Below are 23,900 nucleotides of genomic sequence, written 5' to 3' on the forward strand. Positions count from 1 at the left end.
CCAGGAATTTCAATCAAATTTAGTAGACATATTAGTTACAATCTAGAAAAGAAATTCTATGGGGCTAAGAACTACCAGCCTCCTATTCGGTTGGGAGTGATAACATGGCGAGACATGGGGGGTGGGGTGGGAGAGGGGGAGATGGACCGACAAAGAGAGGGACTGAGGTGACTGACAGAGAGGGCAGGAATGAGGAGATGGAGAGGGAGAGGGAGGGAGAGGGAGGGAGAGAGAGAGAGAGAGAGAGAGAGAGAGAGAGAGAGAGAGAAGAGGAGGAAGCGGACAAAGAGAGGAAAGAGGACGAAACGGACGTAGAGTGGTGGGGAGGAGGAGGAGGAGGAGGTGGGCAGGGAAGAGAAAGCAGTATGGCTCTGTTTTGTTTTAAGGCGCAAAATCAACAGAGGTCATAAGCGTACTTGTTAGTCTTAGAACACTAATACGAAAAAATTGAAAGCTACTACACGTTAAGCCAAACAGAGGGAAGGAAGACAGCTAAGAACAAGGACTTTCTCATGGAGAAATCCACTAAATACGCAACAGAGACAGCAGAGGTCCCGAACAAAAGATTAAATGTCGTTCGCCATACTGCCACGGCGGATAAAAAGTAAACGCAGTCGACAGCCCGAATGGTGTTTGCTAAAAACGGCCGATAATTCAGATAACAGACAGACACTAGAACGTAAGTGATTAAGGGAAGGGGAATTGGTCAGAAAATGGCGAACATCAAAGGTTGCCGAGAACGAGCACATAGTGGTGAGGGTTCACCACTTAACAAATGACGACTGCTATAACGATAGAGCCCAATACTCAACCTAGCTAAAATTACTCCTCGCGGCGAGAGAGCCGAAAGCAGGTCGTCCAAGTCGCTGGAAGAAGCTTAATTCCCCTGTTTCCACGAAGGAAGGGCAATGGTGATGCCAAACTGACAACACCTGCTGACAGACAGCAACACAGAAATGGGTGAAGAACTAGCGTGTCGAGGTACGAGGACTGCAGCCTTGTAAGCAGCGTCAGAGGCCTCGTCTAACGTCAAACCTACGTGATCAGGAACCCATATAAACATCACAGTTGCTCCATCAAGAGCCAGCAAATGACAGCCTTCCTGGACTAGTTGTCTAAGGGATGCATAGGGTACAGCACACAGAGGCTCTGAAGGGGGCAAAGTGTGGGTGACGCATTTCGCAAAATAAAATCATGGGTCAGCCTGGTATGGTCGATGCGGAGACGACACAGGGTGGCCGAGTCCTTTCGGGAGAGGCGGAGGAAGAACGCCACAGGATAGGTGTCACCTTAATCGCACACAGTTTATTAGACAGGGAGGTAGCTTCCCAAGAGTTAGCCCATGATTAATCGAAGTGGGATTTGATATTAAGCCGTAAATCCTCCGCAGGAGAGGTTGCAGAGAAGAGGGGGTAAGTGACTGTTCCCCCAGCCAAACGATCAGCAAGCTCATTACCTGGGATACCACATGGCCAGGGACCCAAAGGAAGTCAACGGAACAAGCAGCATGAAGAAGATCAGCTAGACAGTCATGGATGGCCGAGACCAAGGGATGGCGGGAAAAATACCGGTCAATAGCCTGAAGGCCACTCATTGAGTCCATACATAACAAAACGCGGTTGAGTTGGGACTGTCTAATAAAGGTAAGGGCCTGGGAAATTGCCATCAATTTCGCAGTAAACACCCCACATGCAGTTGGCAGGAGAAGATTTTCCATGCCAAAAAAGGAAGTGAAGGCATATCCCACACGATCAGCAGATTTAGAGCCATCGGTGTAAAAAACAGCAGCATCCCGAAACTCCCATAAAATTCGGCGGAAAAAACAACGGAACACCATCGGGGGAACGGCATCTTTCGGACCTCGGCAGAGATCCATCCGAATCCGGGGCCGAGGAACTAACCAAGGGGGAAGGGGTGTTGGGGAGGGAACGTGGGAGACAGGACAAAGAAGGAAGCTGAAAATCACAGTGAAGAGACGCAAGGCGGAGCCCAACCGGTAAACCCGCCCGAGGGCGGGAATCAGGTGGGCGACGTCCTTGGTCTGGGAACAGGAAGGATGAGTGGGAGAGGAACGGGCAGCGATTGCATAAGAAACCATACGCTGGGACCGCCGAAAAGAAAAGGGGGGGGGGGGGAGAGAGATCGACATTGAGTTTACGGAAATATCTTACCTTCAGAAGTCTGATATGGGGCAGTCAAGTGAGCTTGTTGTCGAAAAGAAGACCCAGGAAACGAAACTGTGGGACCACAGGCAATCGTTGTGCATCGTGATAGAGCTCTGGATCAGGGTGGATCGTAGTAGCGCGACAGAAGTGGACCAGCCGCGATTTTAATGGAGAGAACTGAAACCTGTGTGAGAGGGTCCATGCAGAGGCACGCCGTATAGCACCCTGGAGCTGACGGTCTGCAGAGGCCATCGAAAAGGAACTAACCCAAATGCAGAAATCATCCACATACAGACATACAGAGCAGGTGTGACCAAAGGACCGACGGAAGCCACAAGTCCATTTATAGCAATGAGGAAAAGAAGTACACTCAAGATGGAACCCTGTGGGGTGCCATTCTTCTGGGTCCGTGGAGAACTAAAAACAGTACCAACCCGAACACTGAACGATCGATAGAACAGGAACTGGCGGATAAAAATCGGGAGTGGGCCCCGAAGACCCCACTCATGAAGTATAAGAAAGATATGATGGTGCCAAGCCGTGTCACAGGCCTTGCGAAGGTCGAAAAATACTGCAACCAAATGACGGCGCTGGAAAAAAAGCCTGCCGAACTGCGGATTCTAAGCGAAGTAAATGATCGATCAGAGACCGTCCCTCTCGGAAGCCACACTGGTAAGGGGACAACAGATCCCGAGATTCGAGGACCCGATTGAGCCAACAGGCTAGCATCTGTTCAAGTAACTTGCAAACAACGTTTGTCATACTAATTAGCCGATAGCTTTCGACAAACGGGGGGTTCTTACCAGGCTTAAGGACGGGAACCACGATGCTATCCCTCCACTGAGTAGGGAAGTCACCCTGGAGCCAAATACGGTTAAGCACCCGGAGAAGGTGTCGTTGTGGAGCACTGAGATGTTGAAGCTATTGGTTATGAATGGAGTCTGGGCCAGGGACCGTATCATGAGAAGAAGAAAGTGCGGAAAGAAGTTCCCATTCAGTAAAAGGTTCGTTGTAAGATTCTAACTGACAAGGGTAAAACATAAGGCGAAAGCTTCGGCCCACTGTTTCTGGTGCAGGAAAGCAGCCGGATAGGAGGCTGACGCTGATGCTGTTGCAAAATGGATCGCAAGATGTTCCGCGAGAATCAACGGGTCCGTACAAAGGCCATCCGGGAGGATAGACTGCCGATGGCAACCTTGGAGAGAGCGAAGTGTAACCCATACCAGTGACATAGGGACAGTAGAACCGAGGGAAGAAACATAGCGTTCCCAACACATCCGTTTGCTCCGTTTGAGTAAGTAATGGGCTTTGGCGCGAAGGCGTTTAAAGATAATAAGATTGGCAGCGGAAGGGTGCCTCTTAAGGTGTTGCAAAGCTCGACGGCGATCACAGATGGCAATGGCCGTACTCCACCACAGGACTTGCCGGCGGCGAAATGGTCCAGATGAGCGGGGAATAGCAAGGCTTGCAGCGCGAACAATCGCATCAGACACGTCACGTAGGATACAATCCGACAAAAAGGGAGAAAAACCGATCTGCGCAGTATATAAAGGCCAATCGGCGCATTGGAAGACCAACGAGGTAACCTGTCCATTGGGGAGCGGGAAGGGAGCGATAGAATCAACAGGAAGTGGTCACTATCGCAAAGGTCGTCGTGTGGTGACCAGTGTAATGAGGGAGGGAGGGAGGGAGGGAGGGAGAAGAAAGAGTAAGATCAATGGCAGAAAAGGTACCATGACCGGCACTTAAATGGGTATGGGAACGATCATTAAGAAGGCACAAGTCGTGGTCTGCAAGAAACCGGTCTATGAGAAGATCCCAACTAGATGGACATGCACTGCCCCCATAAGGGATGATAAGCATTAAAATCCTCGAGGAGGAGGAGGAAGGGAGGAGGAACTTGGTGAAGAAGGGCAGTTAAGGTAGCAGGTGTAAGAGTCCTGCCAGGATGGAGATAAGGATGCAAACTGTGACCCCAGAGTCCAGGTGGACCCTAACAGCAACCGCCTCTAATGTAGTTTGAAGAGGAATTCATGTGCTAGCAACGTCCGTACGGACCAACGTACAAACGCCACCAGAGACCCGCAGGGGTCAAACCGATTTCGACAGAAAACACGGAACCCACGGAGAGTCGGTGAGTGATCATCAGTAAAATGAGATTCTTGTAGAACCACACAAGCTGTAGAGTAAAACGAAATAAACAATTTCAACTCCAGAAGGTAGCGGTAATATCCATTACAATTCCATTGGATAACTACAGAAAGACGATTCAAATGGGGGGGGGGGGGGGGTGAATAGGCTAAAGCCAGTCATGCCGCCAGGTCACCACCCATCACCGACAAAGAGGGGTCGACATCCACGAACAGCAGGTCAGAGTCAGGTTGCGTAGGCGGGGACGGGACCCCTTGTGACACCAGAGGCTCCTTGTCTCGCGACTTACGTTTTTTTGTTCTTTTCTGTTTGAGATCGAGGAGGGCTGTGCTGCAGAAAGGAGCCAGCTCCAGCAAGATCTGGAACGAGAGCGGGCGACCTAGAGGTCCACAGACTATGGTTCTCGTGGTCGTCGTGTGGCAGCAGACTTGTGCCCTGGAAGGTGCCAGGAAAGGGGGTCCCAGGAGGGGCGCCCTTGAGCGGCAGACGCCGAAGAAGTGGGACACTTCCCCAGATGGGGAGCGGGAGCGGCGTCCGGAGAGGAGGGTGGGAATCGCAGAGGAGGGGGGAGGAGAGGGGTTCGGGACTGAGGTAAGGAAGGGGGAGGAAGGGGTGAAGATGCAACTAAAGCACAGCTAGACATCATTGACGTAGGAACTCCCCTCTTGGAGTGCACGTGTGTTTTCTTGGGGCTCAACCAAAAGGGTACACAGTGACAGCTCCACATAGGCTGGCTACCGTACTGGCTATGTGCCCTAGCATCAGACAACTACGTGAAGGAAAAGATGGAAGGAACTAGGAGGGCACACGTCGGAGGCACTAGATAAGGTGCTCTTCCCCAAATGGCTCACACTATGGAATAGAAATTTAGTAATGGAGGTCAAACCCCAGAGGGGGACCAGAGAATGCCAAAAGGATGAGGTAATTACTCAACAAAACCAAATCGCAAAGCCAACATAACCAGGACGATAGCGGGGCCAACATAAACAAGGACACCAAGAGAGAGAGAGAGAGAGGAGAGGGCAGAGGGGAAGGAACAAGGACACCAAGAGAGTGAGAGGAGAGGGCAGAGGGGAAGGAACAAGGATAGGAAAGGAAAGGGAAATGCAGCCCGGGAAAGAAGGAAGGCTGCAATAGCTCGGGGCTCCGTGCTCGCCACGCACGTACTCACGAAAGGACCGTGAGCTCCCCAGGGGGGCATACAGCGGACGACCATGTAAGGCACGTGGGAGGACCACGAAAGTTTCCTATCTAGCGTGAGCCCCAGGCATTTCATAGTTCCAACGAACGGAAGAGCAACAGGCTCAAAATGCAAAGACTCTGGAAGAAACAAATTGCGCCGCCAGAAATTCATATAGGCGGTATTGTCAGTGGAAAAGCGAAAGCCAATGTCGATGCTCCAGGAGAAAAGAATATCAAGACACCGCTGAAGACGCCGATCAATCAGAAAAGTCAGTGGAGAACTGCAGTAAATCGCAAAATCGTCAACGAAAAGGGAGCCGGAGATGCCCGGCGGGTGACAGGCCATTATAGGGTTGATGGCGATAGGAAAGAGGTTGGCGCTCAGGTCGGAACCCCCAGGCACACTGTTTTCCTGGATAAAGGTGTTCGACGAGGCAAGACCCACACGCACCTTGAAAACTCTATCTTGTAAAAATCCTGAAGGAAACAGGGCACGCGGTCATGGAAGCCTCGCGTGTAAAGAGTATGGAGGATACCAGTTCTCCAGCAGGTGTCGTACGCTTTCTTCAAATCGAAAAACACAGCCACTGTCTGGTATTTCCGGAGAAAATCATTCATGACATAGGTTGACAAAGTGACGAGATGGTCAACTGCAGAATGCCGCGCTCGAAATCCACGCTGTGAAGTGTTTAATAAATTGCGAAACTCGAGCCACAATACCAGCCGGCCATGAACCGTACGATCTAGAATCTAGCAAAAACAGGTGGTGAGAGGAACGGGAGATAACCAGAAAGAAAGTGTCTGTCCTTATCGAGCTTGGGTATGGATATGACAGTGGCTTCACGCCAGCGTCTGTGAAACGTGCCTTCCGCCCAGATGCGAGTGTACGTATGAAGGAGAAAGTGCCAGCTCGCAATAGAGAGGTGCTGCAACACCTGAATGTGAACATCGTCCGGCCCTGGAGCGGATGGTCGGGATGAAGTGCGATCTTGGTCTAGCTCCTCACAGTAAAGCCGGTACTGTAGCACATACGATTCTGAGAAGAGAAGGGTATCCGCCCGAGTCGACTCCACTCGTTTCCGATGAAGGAAGGTGGGGTGACAGAGGGTGGAGATCGAAATCTCCGCAAAAAAAGCGGCCCAAGGTGTTAGAGATAGCTATAGGGTCCACTATGACGTCATCTGCTGCGGAATGGACCTGGTCCCAGAGAGCCGTCGGAGGTTGGCCCACATGACGGAAGAGGGAGTGGAACTCTTAAAAGAACTAGTAAGGGAAATCCAACTAGCTTTCTTGCTATCCCGAAGAACGCGACAATACGGCACACCAATTATCGCCTGCATTGTTGTAATTTGAATTGCCTCAAGCAGAAGACCGACGCACATAATTTTCCACCCAGAATATATGCCCAGATTCGTGTAACCGCAAAGCTACATGTTAAGTTAGTTAATACTTTCCGTCTGTGACTTCTGGCCCACGCTGTATATGTGTGCACAGGTGAAAATGTATGTTAACATTTATAACGAAGGTATGTAACCTAATGTTAAACACACTAAGAAGAGTTGTTACTTTTCTCGAACGTAAAAATTATTAAAGGTTACATTATCAGCTATGTATTGTTTGAAGGCTATGGTTTGAAAATGAACAATGTATTCCGAAAAGAGTCATCACGAGGTTAGGTTACGCAACCGTGACAGAGATGGGAAAAGTAAAACATACACTGTAACGTCAAAGTGTCTCACATCATTTTTGGATCATAAATCATGGTAATCAAATGGTTCAAATGGTTCAAATGGCTCTGAGCACTCGGGGACTTAACATCTGAAGTTATCAGTCCCCTAGACTTAGAACTACTTAAACCTAACTAACCTAAAGACATCACACACATCCATGCCCCAGCCAGGATTCGAACCTGCGACCTAGCAGCAGCGCGGTTCCGGACTGAAGCGCCTAGAACCGCTCCGCCACAACGGCCGGCATGGTAATCCAGCCCACCCAATTGGACTAGAGATTTGGGGGAGGGGGAGGAGAGACAATGGTCACCATTCGAAGATAAGGGAGATTAGAGCTCGTACTGAGGCGTTCAGACAGTCGTTTTTCCCTCGCGGGATCCGCGAGTGGAACAGAGGAGGGGGAAGGAGAGCGGGATATGACTTTGGCGCGAATAGTGTCTTCCGCCACACACCGCTTTGTGGCTAACGGAGTATGTATGTATGTTTGTACATTAAGAGCACAAGAGAACTGTTTGTTTGGATAAAGAGGCTAGATCAAGTGGCTGGTTTGCTTGCGAACGCACCCTTCTCCACCGTTTAGTAGCTAGCTGCACGGTAGTGTTTTAGTGATGAATGCATTTCCGAAGGAAGAGACACTGTGCACTACCTACAGCTCCATTAGATGTAAGAAATGCATTCACAAATTGCGAAAATGATTACACACCAGCTGTACAAGTGATTAGTGACATATTTTTACAAGTTGTGTCGGTGTCGGTTTAACAACTCTGGCTATTCGTGCACGATTCCAGAAACGACACGAACTTTCACATGCCACGATGTCCATGCGCCACGCTCATTTTTTTTTTTTTTTTTTACAAAATCCCATATCTTCCGTTCTGTATATATCCTGTGTCCAGTCTAATAAAATTATCAATCACTGTACTTGACCAGTTCTACCTTGTCGATTTAAGGATCAGAATCTCATTTCCTTGTATGCACAATTTTTACTTTTCATATCATGATAACTGTTTTCCGCATGCCATTGTGACAATCGTTGTTTATGTACACAATATGCACTGTCACTTATAGTGTGCGTTTCCTATCTGCAGTAAAGGCACATGTGCTCACACTAACACCACACAAAGTCGATTGCCTTTATACTGAGATCCATCCTCTATCACCTGAATTGTTGATGTCTAATTATATGCTGTACTACTGACATCATCGAATACGATACCATTTGACTGCAATTGTCAGTATACTGGATATGCTACTATTGCATATACACTGCGCACAGTTATTCCGGGCAACAATGTTAATTTTACGATAAATATGCATGCCTTTATAATTATTTGTACTACTGTATTGTACTTGTTTCCGTGGAAATTTGGGGTTGAAGTTGTGTATGATCATTTACGAAGTATGAAGTGACGACGTTTATTTATGTGAGCTGTGCACTTCAAATGTAATATGGACAATTATTGCACAAACAGCGTTGTTCGTCACCACGGAAAAAGAGCTAGACTGAAGTTATATGTTCTTATATAGAATTATCAAGACCTGTGCAACATCGTTATAGAACTGACGTACGGTAGTACCGTGGACTGCGTGTAGCCTGTCTCCTCAGGCGGTAGCGACGGGCAGTCGCCAACTGGCCAGTGTGGTGGGGAGCGCCGTGGCCGCTATGACGTGACGTCACGCCACGCCACGCGCCATTCACGCGTAGAGCGACTCTTTTGACAGGCGGGCCGTACACACAGCGTACTACACGGGCGGCGGCGGAGACCTCGAGGCCGATTGTGGTCCACCTTCCAGAGGCGTCAGCAACTCACACGAGCCTGATTAACTGTCCAAGGTGTGTCTATAATAACCCACGAGATTACTGCACGGACTGGCTAGTGAAACTGGAATGCCTCGTAAGGAAAACTGTGAAAAAACTTCGCCAAAGGTTGCTCGCAAGGCATGTTTGTAGACCAGAGTTCTGGGATATTGCCATAGAAGCATTACTGAACCCGTTTCAGGGTATACGAAACAACAGACTGCATCGCCTACCTATACGATCTGCTAATTACAGTATCTGCCAATCCAAGCGCTAAACTAGAGAAAAATAGTACGGAAGTTCGTGAAAAACTAAGCAATTAGTACGTAGAAAACAAACTAACGATAGCTGCACATAACGCAGCAAAACTGAGAAACTCGACAACCAGACAAGCACAATAAATGACCAACCTGTGATGAGAAAATACAAGGTGAGTCACGTAATACGCCTTTTACTTCGTCAACGGTTAAACATATGGAAACATGACTTTCGGCAAATGTTAGAGCGTCGAGAGACACACACAATTTTGTTTGGTACATGTTTTCAGCGATGGTATCAACGGGGAGATGTTGCAGCAAGCAAGCAAGTTTTCTTAAATGGAAGCGTATACTTTTTATAACTGCATTCGATAGCTCTTGATAAGAGAATTACAGTGATATAACGTTTGTTAATTTTTACGCTGAAATCTGTGGTAGAAAAAAACAAGAAATGTCCTAGAATGTGAGAGCACGGTGGAAAAATAGTCAAGCAGGTGTCTCGGACCAGGCTGCGTAGTTGTATACCGTGAAGTAGGCCTGCGCTACGAGAATAAAACTTTATTTCCCCTTCAATCAACTTACGACCTAGATGCAGTATCACCTACGGATGTTGTATACGGAGATACGACATATGCTACAACGTAGCGTATCACAAAGGGCTTAGGAAAACTATTTCACATTTGTTTTTCCTCCCAGATTTACGTGAGCTGAAACAGAAGAATCAGCAGTTCATTCATCAAAAATAAAAAGGTCTTTTACGCTACAAAAAGCAACTGCTGTACTAAATACCTAAATGCTAGAAGGAAGACTTGACCTATCCCTTCCTGTACGTGGCTGACGCTTCTTAGAGGTAAAACACATGCTATCGTACGACTATCTCTACCTACATTGTACTAAATTATATCATACGGAATTCACTTGCTGAACTAAACATTTTATTAAAATACTTTGATGACCACCTGTACACCGCAGAATAAATATTGTTCTTAACGAAACGTCGTTTCATGCTGAACGTAAGCGCGTAATGACAGTGTTGCTAGCTCTCGTACGCGCAATACAATCTGTCGACTTATTTGAGATTGCAATCCAGTTTCGCTCACACGTAAATGAAACAAGCAATTTTCTAACAATAATTTGGTAACCACCCAAATCAAATAACATAATCTTCCAAAAAATAACTTTCTCCTTTATTTGACCATGTGACTGAAAGGCACATTTGCAGTCGCCGATGGAAAGAACGATGAACAGATGAAATTACAGTGGATGATATGGTTGAGCATGCACTGCGGATCCGACGAAATATATCGTCCGGCGTAGTTGGCGATTCGTCATAGACTGCATCTTCGAGTGGTCCCCAAAGAAAGAAATCAAGGGAAGTCAAACCTCGCAGGCCATTTGACAACGTCCAGGAAAGTTCTCATTCAGTATCTGCGTTACAACACCGGACGAGTGAGCTGGACAACCGTCGTGTTGCACCCATATACACTGCCGAATATCCAGTGGTACCTCTTCTAGAAGAAGCGGCAGAATATTCGTCACAAAGTGTGCGTACAACAGTTTATTTAGAGCGCCTGCGATGAAGTAAGGACCCACAAAGTAATGTCCTATGATGCCGCACCATACGTTTACGCTCCACGGCCGTTAATGTTGCACCTGAAGAGGCCGGTGTGAATTTTGAGCTGCCCAGAAGTGATGTTACGCAACTTTACATTAGCCTGGTTAGTAAACGTTGCTTCATCGGTAAAGAGCACACGACGGAAACAGGTAGAATCGTCTCTCAGTTGCTGAAGGGCAAACCGACAAAATTCTGTACGACGCTCGAAATCACGGTCGTCGAGTGCCTAATGTGACAACAAGTGATAAGGATGGAAATTTTGTCGATGCAGGATGCGAATCACACTCATCTGGCTGATTCCACTTTCCTTGGCAATATGACTCCAACCACTGCGCGGATTCATTAGCGCCGCAGCCAGAACAGCTTCCTCGTGTTGTCTGTCAGTTGCAGTCTTCTTTCTTGTCCTCTTTCTGACGTTCAAGCAGCCTGTTTGCACTAACGTCTTAATAACTCGTACAACTGCCTGGCGCGTCGGACTCTTGCGATCCGGATAGAGAGCCCTATACTGCTGTACTGATTTACGGCATTCCTTTTACATTCGCCATACAAAAGTAGTATATCCAATTCTCCTCATTGGTATACATGCCTGCACGCAACGGATGTTGAAATAGAACTGAACGGCCTGCAGTACAGACAAGTAAACAGAAGAATGTGCTGCCATTCTGACACAGCGTTAAACAAAAAAGACATACCGTACTTGCTTCAATATCTTCGTTGATACCAGCGCTAAAAACATTAACAAAAACACGCACCCCTCAGCGTTCTAACGTATACAGGGTGAGTCGCGTAAAACGTAACATCCCCTTTATTCCGGGGGCGATTGCACGTATCGGCAAGCGGTGTTCGGCAAATCATAGCCGACTACGGGGCACATACTTTGGTACATGTAGTAATGCCAATATTGTATTAGGTACCGAAAGCTGGTTGAAACCAGGCATAAATAGCAGTGAAATTCTGAAGTCGGATTGGACAATGTTTAGGAAGGATAGGATTGATGATCTGGGAGGTGGTGTGTTGCAGTTAAAACCTATTTAAACGCAGGTGAGATCGATACTGGGTCGGACTGTGAAATAGTCTGGATAAAGCTGTCAATCAGACAAGGAGTGACCATTGTATTAGAATGTTTTTATAGACCACCAGCATCCGCAACGAACGTCGCAGAACGTTTCAGGAAAAGTCTTGAGTACATAGGAAATACATATCCAAATTATCCATTAGTTATAGGTGGAGACAATCTGGCGTCCGTTGACTGGGAAAATTATACGTTAATCACAGGGGGCAGAAGAAAAGACTCATGTGAAGTTATTCTAGGAGCGCTCTCAACATACAACCTTCAGAAATTGGTTAGATAACCAACTCGAGATGGGAACATTTTAGATATCTTGGCGACAAACAGACCCGATCTTTTTGAGGAAGTTAATCTAGAAGAAGGTATTAGCGACCATAATGACGTTGTGTCAGTGGAAGTTGGAAAAAACAGCGTGGAGTTTTCTTGTTTGGGAAAGCAAAAAAAAAAAGCGTCATTAATGAATATCTTCATAGTCAGCTCCAAGCATTCACCGCGGGACACAAAGATATTGAGCATCTTTAGTCGGAACTTAAAGGTACTGTCCACCACATGTGAGAAAAATGTGTGCGTACCAAAAATATAAGGGAGGGAAAGGATCCACCTTCGTTCAACAAACATATTACGAAGTTGCTGAGAAAGCATAGAATTTTGAACAGTCGTTTTAAACGTAGTCACTGCCCCCCTGACACACAGAAATTATGCGAAATGAAAGCAACTGTCAAAAGGTCAATGAAAGATTCTTTTAACGAATTTGAAAGCATTATTTTATCTGCTGATTCTAAAAACAACCCCAAAAACTTTTGGTCGTACGTAAAATCTATGAACGCTACAAATAATTCACAACCTTCTCTTGCTGACAGAACGGGTAATATATCTGATGATGATAAACAGAAGGCCGAAATTCTAAACCTATCTTTCAAAAACTCGTTTACGGTAGAGGACTGCAGCACCATTCCAATTATCGAACTAACGCAAGGATGGCTGTCATAGTGTTTAGTGTGTCTGGGATAGCAAAACAGTTAAGATCCTTAGACGCTATGAAGGCATCTGGCCTAGACGGTAACCCTTTAAGATTTTACGATGATTATGCTAAAAATATAGCACCATTCTTATCCGTCATATATCAGAGATCATTGGAACAGCGGAAAGTTCCACGGGACTGGAAGAAGGCCCAGGTCATAGCAATCTATAAAAAGGGTAGAAAATCGAATGCACATAATTACCGGCCAATTTCAATGACATCGATTTGTTACAGAATGATGGAACATATTGTGTGTTCAGACACAATGACCTTTCTAGACTCTGAGAAGCTCATCTGCAGAAACCAGCATGGTTTTAGGAAACAGCGGTCATGCGAGACACAACTGGCCCCCTTTGTGCATGATATACAACAGGCTATAGATACCGGCTCCCAGGTTAATGCCATATTCCACGACTTTCGAAAGGCGTTCGACTCAGTTCCGCACTGTCGCTTGCTCCAAAAAGTGCGCGCTTACGGTCTATCCAATGAGATATGCGGTTGGTTTTCTAACAGGCAGGGAGCAGTATGTCGTCCTGAATGGGGAGACTTCAATAGAAACAAGTGTAACATCAGGTGTGCCCCGGGGCAGCGTAATTGGTCCGCTGCTTTTTACGATTTACATAAACGATCTGGTTGATGGTATTGACAGCGGCATTACACTGTTTGCCAATGCTGCTGTAGTCTACAGGAAAGAAGAACACACGAAAGTTGTGAATGAATCAATGACCATTTGCAGAAAATAAGTGCGTGGTGCAATGACTAGCAGTTATCTCTCAATTAAAAGAATGGTTCAAATGGCTCTAAGCACTGTGGGACTTAACATCTGAGGTCATCAGTCCCCTAGACTTAGAACTAAATAAACCTAACCAACCTAAGGACATCACACACATCCATGCCCGAGGCAAGATTCGAACCTGCGACCGTAGCAGCAGCGCGGTTCCGGACTGAAGCGCCTAGAACCGCTCGGCCACAGCGGCCAGCTATCTCAATATTGGTAAGTGTAACCTAACAAAGCGAAAATTCCCATTAATGTACGAGTACAAAATCCCAATCTTTGGAAGCGCTAACATCCGTCAAGTATCTGTGTGTGACTATTCGAAATGATCTCAAATGGAATGATCAGATTACACAAGTAACGGGTAAGGCGAACTCTAGATTGCGGTTTATTGGTACAATCCTGAAGCGATGCAGTCCTTCAACAAAGGAAATTGCTTACAATACTTTAGTTCGTCCAGTCTTAGAGAACTGTTAGTCTGTATGGGACCCTTACCAGTTGGGTCTGATTCAAGAGATTGAGAAGGTCCAAAGAAGAGCGGCAAGATTAGTGACTGGTCATTTAGCTATCGCGAGAGCGTTACAAATCTCATAGAAAGTTTGAAGTGGGACACATTTGCAGATAGACGACGCGTTAAACGGAAGGGGCTGCTCACTAAATTCCGAAATCCGATCTTCAACGAGGGTGTAGAGCATATATTATTACCAACAACTTTCAAACCACGTAGTGATCACCACTCAAAGATAAGGGAAATTAGAGCTCGTACTGACGCGTTCAGACGGTCTTTTTTTACCTCGCGCGATCCGCGAGTGGAACAGAAGGGGGAATAGTGCCCTCTGCCGCACACCGCTTGGTGGCTAGCGGTGTATATATGTAGATGTAGATATTTATTTCACATGTCTTCACTTGATAGATATTACGCTTCCAGCTATGAGATAGGCGACTATGCAGAATTGGCACTAAATGAACTGTGAAAAGTCTTGGTTGCAACTTAATTTATTTACATGTTTTGGTACATCGTCAGACCATAGCTCTGTACCACTATGAAATGCCAAAGAACAATTACATGCACTATGGTAAGACGTAGAATCAGTACCTACAAAGACGTAAAACAACGAGCCCTACAGCCATACAGCATGTACGAAGCCTAGTGCCAAAATGAAAATACACGGAGACCAGTAGCGTTGTGGAAAACAACCGCCATCACCAGATGGCATTAGCAACTAATACAGCGCATAAATGACCATCGAAAAATGTAACTAACAGGAGACCATACACTGAACACTGATTGTGTACTATACAATTTGGAAACCAGAGAGGAACCATGCAGGCGTAGAATTAAAAAAAAATGTTCTGCACAAAATAACAACAACAAAATACACTTATTGCATGTGGAATGTTAGCTGTTAATAGAGCAGGTATCAATAAAACGTAAACTATAACAATGTGCAAGACATAAAATACAGAAACAATGTAACTTATGTTCATAACTGATTAGACTGTGAGTGTAGAATGTGACACAGCTTCTTACAAATTACCTTCTTATTGATGTTTGGTCTGTGTTTAGTAATTGTAGCAGTTATCATTCCACATGAAATCTGCACATTATGTTGCTTTATTTGTTATTCCGTGTTATCTCTAATTTTTTTCAGATACTGTGCCTGTGTGGGTTCTCCATAGTTTTCAAATTGTACAGCCCATAATGGATGTTCAGTGTATGATCCCCTGTCGCTTACATATTTCGTTAGTCGTTTATGCGCTGTATTAATTGCCAACACCATCAGGTGATGGCAGTAGTTTTCCTCACCATTACTGGTCTCTATATATTGGGTTGTTTTCAACACCTTATGTGCCCAGTGCTGCGTCGCCGAGTGTCTTGTTCTTTTATTTCTTTGTTAAGTACTGATGCAATGGCGCTACAGTCTGGAGCCGAGCGACCGCTACGGTCGCAGGTTCGAATCTTGCCTCGGGCATGGATGTGTGTGATGTCCTTAGGTTGGTTAGATTTAATCAGTTCTAAGTTCTAGGCGACTGATGACCTCTGAACTTAAGTCGCATAGTGCTCAGAGCCATTTGAACCATTTGATGCAATGGCTGATCATTGTGCATACAATTCTTCTGTGGCATTTCACTTCATATTGCTATTCTTACTTTTCTTTTTAACAAGTACCAATTTTATTTCTCTTCTCCTACAATATAACGTCATTGAATAGCTCTGATCAAAATTTCAGACACTGTCCACTGCGCACGACAATATCACACCAAGCGATGGCGTACGCTTCGCCGCATCGCCCGTCGCACGATGTCCCCGCATGAGTGCTCTTGTAGGACAACTCGACCGTTGGCCACTGTTTGATATTTTCGAGCGGGCGACCGCCGCGTTCGCAACAGGTTGTCCACGTAGGATACAGCCCAGCGGCAACAAGGAGCAGTTAGGTGTCAGCTTACCAGTACGTGAGCGTAGGTCTAAGGCAGGTTATTTCTTATGAGTGGCAGTTTATCGCCTAAGGCCTAAGATTGCGGCACGTGATCATTAATTCGACAAGCCCGTTTGCGTGACTGATGTAGTTATTAGATGTCGCAGTTTAACTCCTCTAGTACGCAGCAAAAGCTTGGGGCAAGCAAACGAGATAATTCCTCACTTAAGTACAAACGTGATTCTTTTTTAACTGTTCCGTGCCTCAATCGATACAAACGAAAGCCTTACAGGATCACTTTGTTGTCTGTCTGTCCGTCTGTCTGTCTGTCGGCCTGTGAAGATATCTCTTCTCACGAACAGGTAGAGATACCACGTTGAAATTTATGTCAAATACTAACGTCTATATTTATATAAATATATACGACAAAGTCAATTGAATAAAAAGATACGGCCATTTATGTCTTATATTTCGATACCCGCAAACTCCCTCATCACAACCTATGGATGAATGATCTATATAATTGAGTTTGTTACTTTTATACGGAACCTTCAGACTGCGAGGCCTACTCGCACTTGCCCAGTCCTTCTATTTAATATTTTGTCTAAACTATCAAATCTTATACAATAGTAGTTATAAAACCAATTTACAGTTTGTAAAATATTTTTTATTACCAGCATTAAGTTGGTACTATTGATAAACAGAGTACAGTTGTCCTGGATCACTTAAGTGTGTGCATTCTGTGTATGTTAAATGACTGTATAAATTATATTTATTTATCCATAAGAGTTTAATTACTATAACAAATTGTTTACATGATAAACTTCGAACACGTTTAAATTTCTGTACCATTATCCGGTAAATCATGCATGTAATATCACTCAAGAGTGTGTCACGCCTCTCTCAACATACACAGAATTATCTTATGCCTGAAATATTCTAATCTGAACTACGTCTGAGTACTTAAAAATTGTTTCACCCAACAATTTTTTTTAAGAATGATCATGAGCAATGATGTGTACTTTGCGTCAAGCTATAGAGAGTGACACATAACGTCAGTTATATTAATACTGACAGAAGGATGACACAATTTGGGTGATATCACTCGTAGACGCCTGTTGTTCGAGATAATGGTACCAAAACCCAAATGTGTGTTCAAAATTAATCGCGTGAACAAATTGTTGTTAAAATTAAACTAGTACATATAAATAAATATAATTTACACTACTGCTTAACCAAATATTGTTCAGCGTCGCCATAATACAGCAATATCCGAAGTGTTATAGATCACGGATAATACACTCAAAGTGTGGGATGAAAAAACTACATTTCACGAGCAAGTCCCCTTAATGTCGATCTAGATTTAGTAACATATTAACAACTCAACAGATATACATGAAAGTGCGGAAGTATATTGCCGGAGGTCCCCCAGTCATGCACAGAAAGTTGGAGGTCACACGGTGTAAGGTCAGGGTAGGTACAGACAGCTGAAGGAAACGGAAAAGAAATTGTGGGTCAATCAGCGGGCAATTACCGTGGAGTGTGGTGGTGGTAGTGGTAGTGGTGATGGTATTCCATCACAACATGGTCCAGAGACTTCGCATGGGGAAGAATCATCAGGAAATTGGAAGAAGGACGAAGTGTAATGAGTCTAGCCCAGGAGTCTGGTATTGCTCGCAAGCACTGTTTCACGTGGTTGGGAGCGTTCCGAACCAGTGGCACTGCTGCCAGAAGAAAGGAGGGGGGGGGGGGTCGACCAAGGTCGATTACAGCAGATGACCTCTGTATTGTACAACAGGCAAGAAGGGACGCACGTCAAACAGCGAGCGCTGTTGAAACCACATTTAACAGGACTGCAACGCACGCAATATCGCACTCTACAGCGATACGGCGACTTCATGTGGCGATCTCCTTGCCCGACGAATAGTACTTAGTGTTCCGTCAACAGACGCACATGCGCGGCACCGTTTCCGATGGTGACAGGAGCATAGGGGACTGGACAAACGAGGATTGGGGTCGCGTGCTCTTCTCGGATGAGAGCAGGTTCATTCTGAGTAGAGTTTCTTGTGGGGGGTACCCTCAGATGGCGAGAAGTGAGAACACGAAATGCACCAGCAAACAACGAGCGCGGTGGCGTAGTGGTTAGCTCACTGGACTCGTAATCGGAAGGGGGAAGGTTCAAACCCGCGTCCAGCCATCCTGATTTAGGTTTCCCGTGATTTTCTCAAATCGCTTCAGACAAATGTCGGGATGATTCCATTGCGAGGGCATGGCCGAATTCCTTCCCATTCTTCCCTAATCCAGGGGACCGCTGACCTCGCTGTTTGGAGCCCTCCCCCACATCAACCAACCACTAGGAAACATTGACGAATATGATCGTTTTGGTGGTCAAGTCGTTACGGTGTGAGGAGCTATAATGTTGCATTGGCGTACTGACCTCCAAATTTTAGAATATCCGTCAACGTTACTCTTTTCCCATGTGCGTCATTTCAGTGATGCATTCGGCCCTGACTTAATTTATAGGGATGTCAATGCTCGAAACCGCATAGAACAGCGCAGCTGAAGCAGCTATTGGAACGAGAGGATATTCGGCGAATGGACAAGCCTACCCGTTCCGCCGGCTTAAATCCCTTCGAGCACGTGTGGGATGCGTTAGGGAGACGTACTACACAACGTCCACATGCTCCACTGACCATCCAGCAGATGACAACCACACTGATGATGGAATGGGACGCCCTACAACAAGAACTTCGTATCAATCTTGTGGTCAGGATGGGAACATGCTGCAGAGTATACGCTGCAGTCCGCGGTGATCACACCCAATTAAGATCACCTTTTGTAAATGCAGGCGACAGTCTTCAGTGTAATTATTATCTTAAAATAAGAGAGTCAATTCTGTTCGTCTCATTCTTTATTTCTTTCACTTACCTTATGTACTGTACTGTAACCGCTCTTTTTATGTACGGTTCAAGTTTCATTAAGCTATGTTAAGAAGTGAAACATCATGCTAAAGTGACACTATGTGATCAAAAGTACCCGGACACCCCCCCTCCCCCAACATAAATTTTCATATTAGGCGCATTATGCTGCGACCTACTGCCAGGTACTCCATATTAGCGACCTCAGCAGTCATTAGACATCGTGAGAGAGCAGAATGGGGCGCTCCGCGGAACTCACGGTCTTCGAACATGGTCAAGGTGATTGGCTGTCACTTGTGGCATACGTCTGTTCGCGAGATTTCCACACTCCAGAACATCCCTAGGTCCACTATTTCTGATGTGATAGCGAAGTGGAAACGTGAAGGGACACGTACAGCACAAAAAAGTGCAGGCCGACCTCGTCTGTTGACTGACAGAGACCGCCGACTGTTGAAGAGGGTCGTAATGCGTAATAGGCAGACATCTATCCAGGCCATCACACAGGAATTCCCAACTGCATCAGGATACACTGCAAGTACTATGACAGTTAGGCGGGAGGTGAGAAAACTTGGATTTCACGGTTGAGCGGCTGCTCATAAGCCACACATCACGCCGGTAAATGCCGAACGACGCCTCGCTTGGTGTACGGAACGTAGACATTGGACGATTGAACAGTGGAAAAACGTCGTATGGAGTGACGAATCACCGTACACGATGTGGCGATCCGATGTAGGGTATGGGTATGGAAAATAGCCGGTGAATGTCATCTGCCAGCGTGTGTAGTGCCAACAGCGAAATTCGGAGGCGGTGGTGTTACGGTGTGGTCGTGTTTTTTCATGGAGGGGGTTGCACCCCTTGTTGTTTTGCGTGACACTATCACAGCACAAGCCTACTCTGTTGTTTTAAGCACCTACTTGCTTTCCACTCTTGAAGAGAAATTCAGGGATGGCGATTCCATCTTTCAACACAATCGAGCATGTGGCGGTTACACGATAGTAACATTCCCGTAATGGACTGGCCTCAACAGAGTCCTGACCTGAACCCAATGGAATGCCTTTGGGATGTTTTGGAACGCCAACTTCGTGCCAGGCCTCATCGACCGACATCGATACCTCTGCTCAGTGCAGTACTCCGTGAAAAATGGGCTGCCATTCCCCAAGAAACCTTCCAGTACCCGACTGAATGTATGCCTGACAGAGTGGAAGCTGTCATCAAGGCTAAGGGTGGACCAACACCATATTGAATTCAAGCATTACCGATGGAAGGCGCCACGAACTTTTAAGTCATTTTCAACCAGGTGTCCGGATACTTTTGATCACATAGTGTATTTCTGCTCTTTTAAGTTTTGCACGCCTATAGGCGTACAACGACATGTATATATACATATATATTGGCGTACAATGACGCGTTTCGAGTGCTTAAAATAATCGGCAGTACCTGAGATATACATATAAACAGTACCAACGTACAACTCACTAGTACTGTACTAATCACTATCTTACACAGATTGAGCAAGGCGAAAAATTGCTTCCTTTGAAAGAGCTTGACAACAAACATGCCGAACGAAAAAATTTTCAAGAGTACTTTTAGGATACTATAATGGAAATGATTTTGAATACGCCAGTGATACCTGTGTTTTTGGTTATTTTCAAAATATCACCGAAATGAAAAGTACACACATCAATTAGGTATTTTCACATCACTATTCAAGAAACATGAGAGGCACGGCAAAGATGTATTTTCCCTGTTACCGTTATTTGAAGATAGTCGGGCAATGTTCCACCTCAATCGCAAAGTAATAAACAATGTATATAAGTACGTCGATATTGCATTTGCTTATGACCAATTTGATCTAAAAGTGCTCTCCACAGTCTTGCTAAAGGGTCAGATTTCACTAACTTGCAAGATGTAAACCCAACAACAAACACGCCCGAAACTGACAAAACATGAATGACGGCGATTCTGCGGATGTTGGATAGTTTTACATTTAGCGCCATCTCCTCAGTTTTCAGACAAAGTTGTTCTGCCCAAATTGACAACGCAATGGAAGCAGCTTGCGGCATGTGCCTCTAGTTCGAAGACGTCCATTGGCTGGTCGACATCGGTTACGCCAGTTGAACTGCTCATGTCATTGTGGTGTACGAGGTGCATTCAAGTTCTAAGGCCTCCAATTTCTTTTTCTCCGGACTGGAAAGAGATAGAAACATGCGCATTGTTTTAAAATGAGGCCGCGTTCATTGTCAATACGTCCCACAGATGGCAGCACTGTATGGCAGATGGAATTTTACCGCCAGCGGCGAGAATGGGAACTGTTTTAAACACTTAAAATGGCGACGTTTTCCTTACTTGAACAGCGTGCAATCATTCGTTTTCTGAATTTGCGTGGTGTGAAACCAATTGAAATTCATCGACAGCTGAAGGAGACATGTTGTGATGGAGTTATGGATGTGCCGAAAGTGCGTTCGTGGGTGCGACAGTTTAATGAAGGCAGAACATCGTGTGACAACAAACCGAAACAACCTCGGGCTTGCACAAGCCGGTCTGACGACATGATCGAGAAAGTGGAGAGAATTGTTTTGGGGGATCGCCGAATGACTGTTGAACAGACCGCCTCCAGAGTTAGGCATTTCTGTGGATTCTGTGCACACAATCCTGGATGACGACCTGAAAATGCGAAAAGTGTCATCCAGGTGGGTGCCACGAATGCTGACGGACGACCACATGGCTGCCCGTGTGGCATGTTGCCAAGCAATGTTGACGCGCAATGACAGCATGAATGGGTCTTTCCTTTAATCGGTTGTGACAATGGATGAGACGTGGATGCCACTTTTCAATCCAGAAACAAAGCGCCAGTCAGCTCAATGGAAGCACACAGATTCACCGCCACCAAAAAAATTTCGGGTAACCGCCAGTGCTGAAAAATGATGGTGTCCATGTTCTGGGACAGCGAGGGCGTAATCCTTACCCATTGCGTTCCAAAGGGCACTACGGTAACAGGTGCATCTTACGAAAATGTTTTGAAGAACAAATACCTTCCTGCACTGCAACAAAAACGTCCGGGAAGGGCTGCGCGTGTGCTGTTTCACCAAGACAACGCACCCGCACATCGAGCTAACGTTACGCAACAGTTTCTTCGTGATAACAACTTTGAAGTGATTCCTCATGCTCCCTACTCACCTGACCTGGCTCCTAGTGACTTTTGGCTTTCTGCAACTATGAAAGACACTCTCTGTGGCCGCACATCCACCAGCCGTGCTGCTATTGCCTCAGCGATTTTCCAGTGGTCAAAACAGACTCCTAAAGAAGCCTTCGCAGCTGCCATGGAATCATGGCGTCAAAGTTGTGAAAAATGTGTACGTCTGCAGGGCGATTACGTCGAGAAGTAACGCCAGTTTCATCGATTTCGGGTGAGTAGTTAATTAGAAAAAAAAATCGGAGGCCTTAGAACTTGAATGCACCTCGTAGAATCTACTTCAGAAATTTTCAACGATGGAGCTTTTTATAGTTACGGAAGTTCCTTAAGATGTTGAGTGCAATATGTACCACTACTCGTGCTAGAGAGAGAGGGAGGGAGAGAGAGAGAGAGAGAGAGAGAGAGAGAGAGAGAGAGAGAGAGAGAGAGAGAGAGAGAGTAGTACGCCACTAGCACGAAGCACTACTGCTACTGCTAGATACGGGAAATGGAAATACAGACGACGGCGTGTTCGATAGTAACCGAAGGGAGAGGCTGAGACGAGATACCCCGAATAAGATAAAAGCCGAAGTTGACCACAATGTAGCGCGGAGAGCTGAAGCAAGTGTCGTGAGAATCGCTTAAAAGGCTTCCCCCAAACAGCCACTTGCTGACAATTAGCCAGCAATGTCCCGGAAGAAACGAGAAACAGCTCACCCTATTTTTCTTAATGAATCCTGTGGAGAGCGAAGTTTGGCTGCGCCAGCAAGCATCCGGCTTGCGTGTTGGCCTCGAACGTCCAAGGTCGTGGCTTCAAATCCGGCCGAGGTGGAGGGAGACTTTTCTCACTTGTAAACATCCACAGTGCACTGAAGTTCTGAAACATGACCTAAATTATTTCCGTTTTTTGTCGTAAAAATATTGGTTTATGTTTTTCCCAAGTTCACTGATTAAGGAAGGAACGGGTTGAGTGAAGAATGAAACGATGAACATGACCTTGCACGCACTATTAACCTATCATTCCATTACAGATACTATTGTGCTTACCATAAGCGTGTTCCAGAGCGGAAACATCTGCGGTATGTATTGTATTCTACGTTGACCTACAGGTCTCTTATACCTGGCTATGTAAGCCATTTCTTATTTACGACAAAGACAAAGGTCCTATCAATTCCTATGGGATCGAGTTAGCAAGAATTGTGTATCAGCTCTCGAGTTGGTGATTGCTTTACTTATTGCATCGTGTATGAAACACGAGAGGCAGTGTTAGAAGAATAATGAGGTTCACGTAAGTGGTGATAGTAAACTTCTTTGATCACTATCAATACAGTTGACTGACTGAAGAGGGCATGATCCCAGCTGGTGAATGAATATGACATGATTCCAACTGGAAAACAGAGAATACAAAAGCACTAAACTAAAAGAAAAATAAAGTGTTTCAGACGTGTGCAACATGACTATAACAAAAAAAAAAAGGCCATGCTGCTTAAAGCGATTACGTTCCCCGTTAATGAGCGTGTTGTATGTGAGTGCTACAACACCGTGACGTGGCGCCGCAGTGTAGCGCAGGAGCCGTTATGTTGGGTCACGTAGGCGGCGCTTGTGCAGAACACGGAACAGTGTGCGGGGG

General features: G+C 45.8%; 1 protein-coding gene across 2 annotated transcripts in view; it reads right to left on the reverse strand.

The window, feature by feature from the left end:
* Positions 1 to 23,900, reverse strand: part of LOC124805204 (ubiquitin-like protein 3) — a 450,145-nt gene that overhangs the window by 219,092 nt on the left and 207,153 nt on the right. The gene's annotated exons all lie outside the window — the stretch shown is intronic.

The sequence above is a fragment of the Schistocerca piceifrons genome, chromosome 7 (assembly GCF_021461385.2).
Source record: "Schistocerca piceifrons isolate TAMUIC-IGC-003096 chromosome 7, iqSchPice1.1, whole genome shotgun sequence".
Classification (NCBI taxonomy): Eukaryota; Metazoa; Arthropoda; class Insecta; order Orthoptera; family Acrididae; genus Schistocerca; species Schistocerca piceifrons.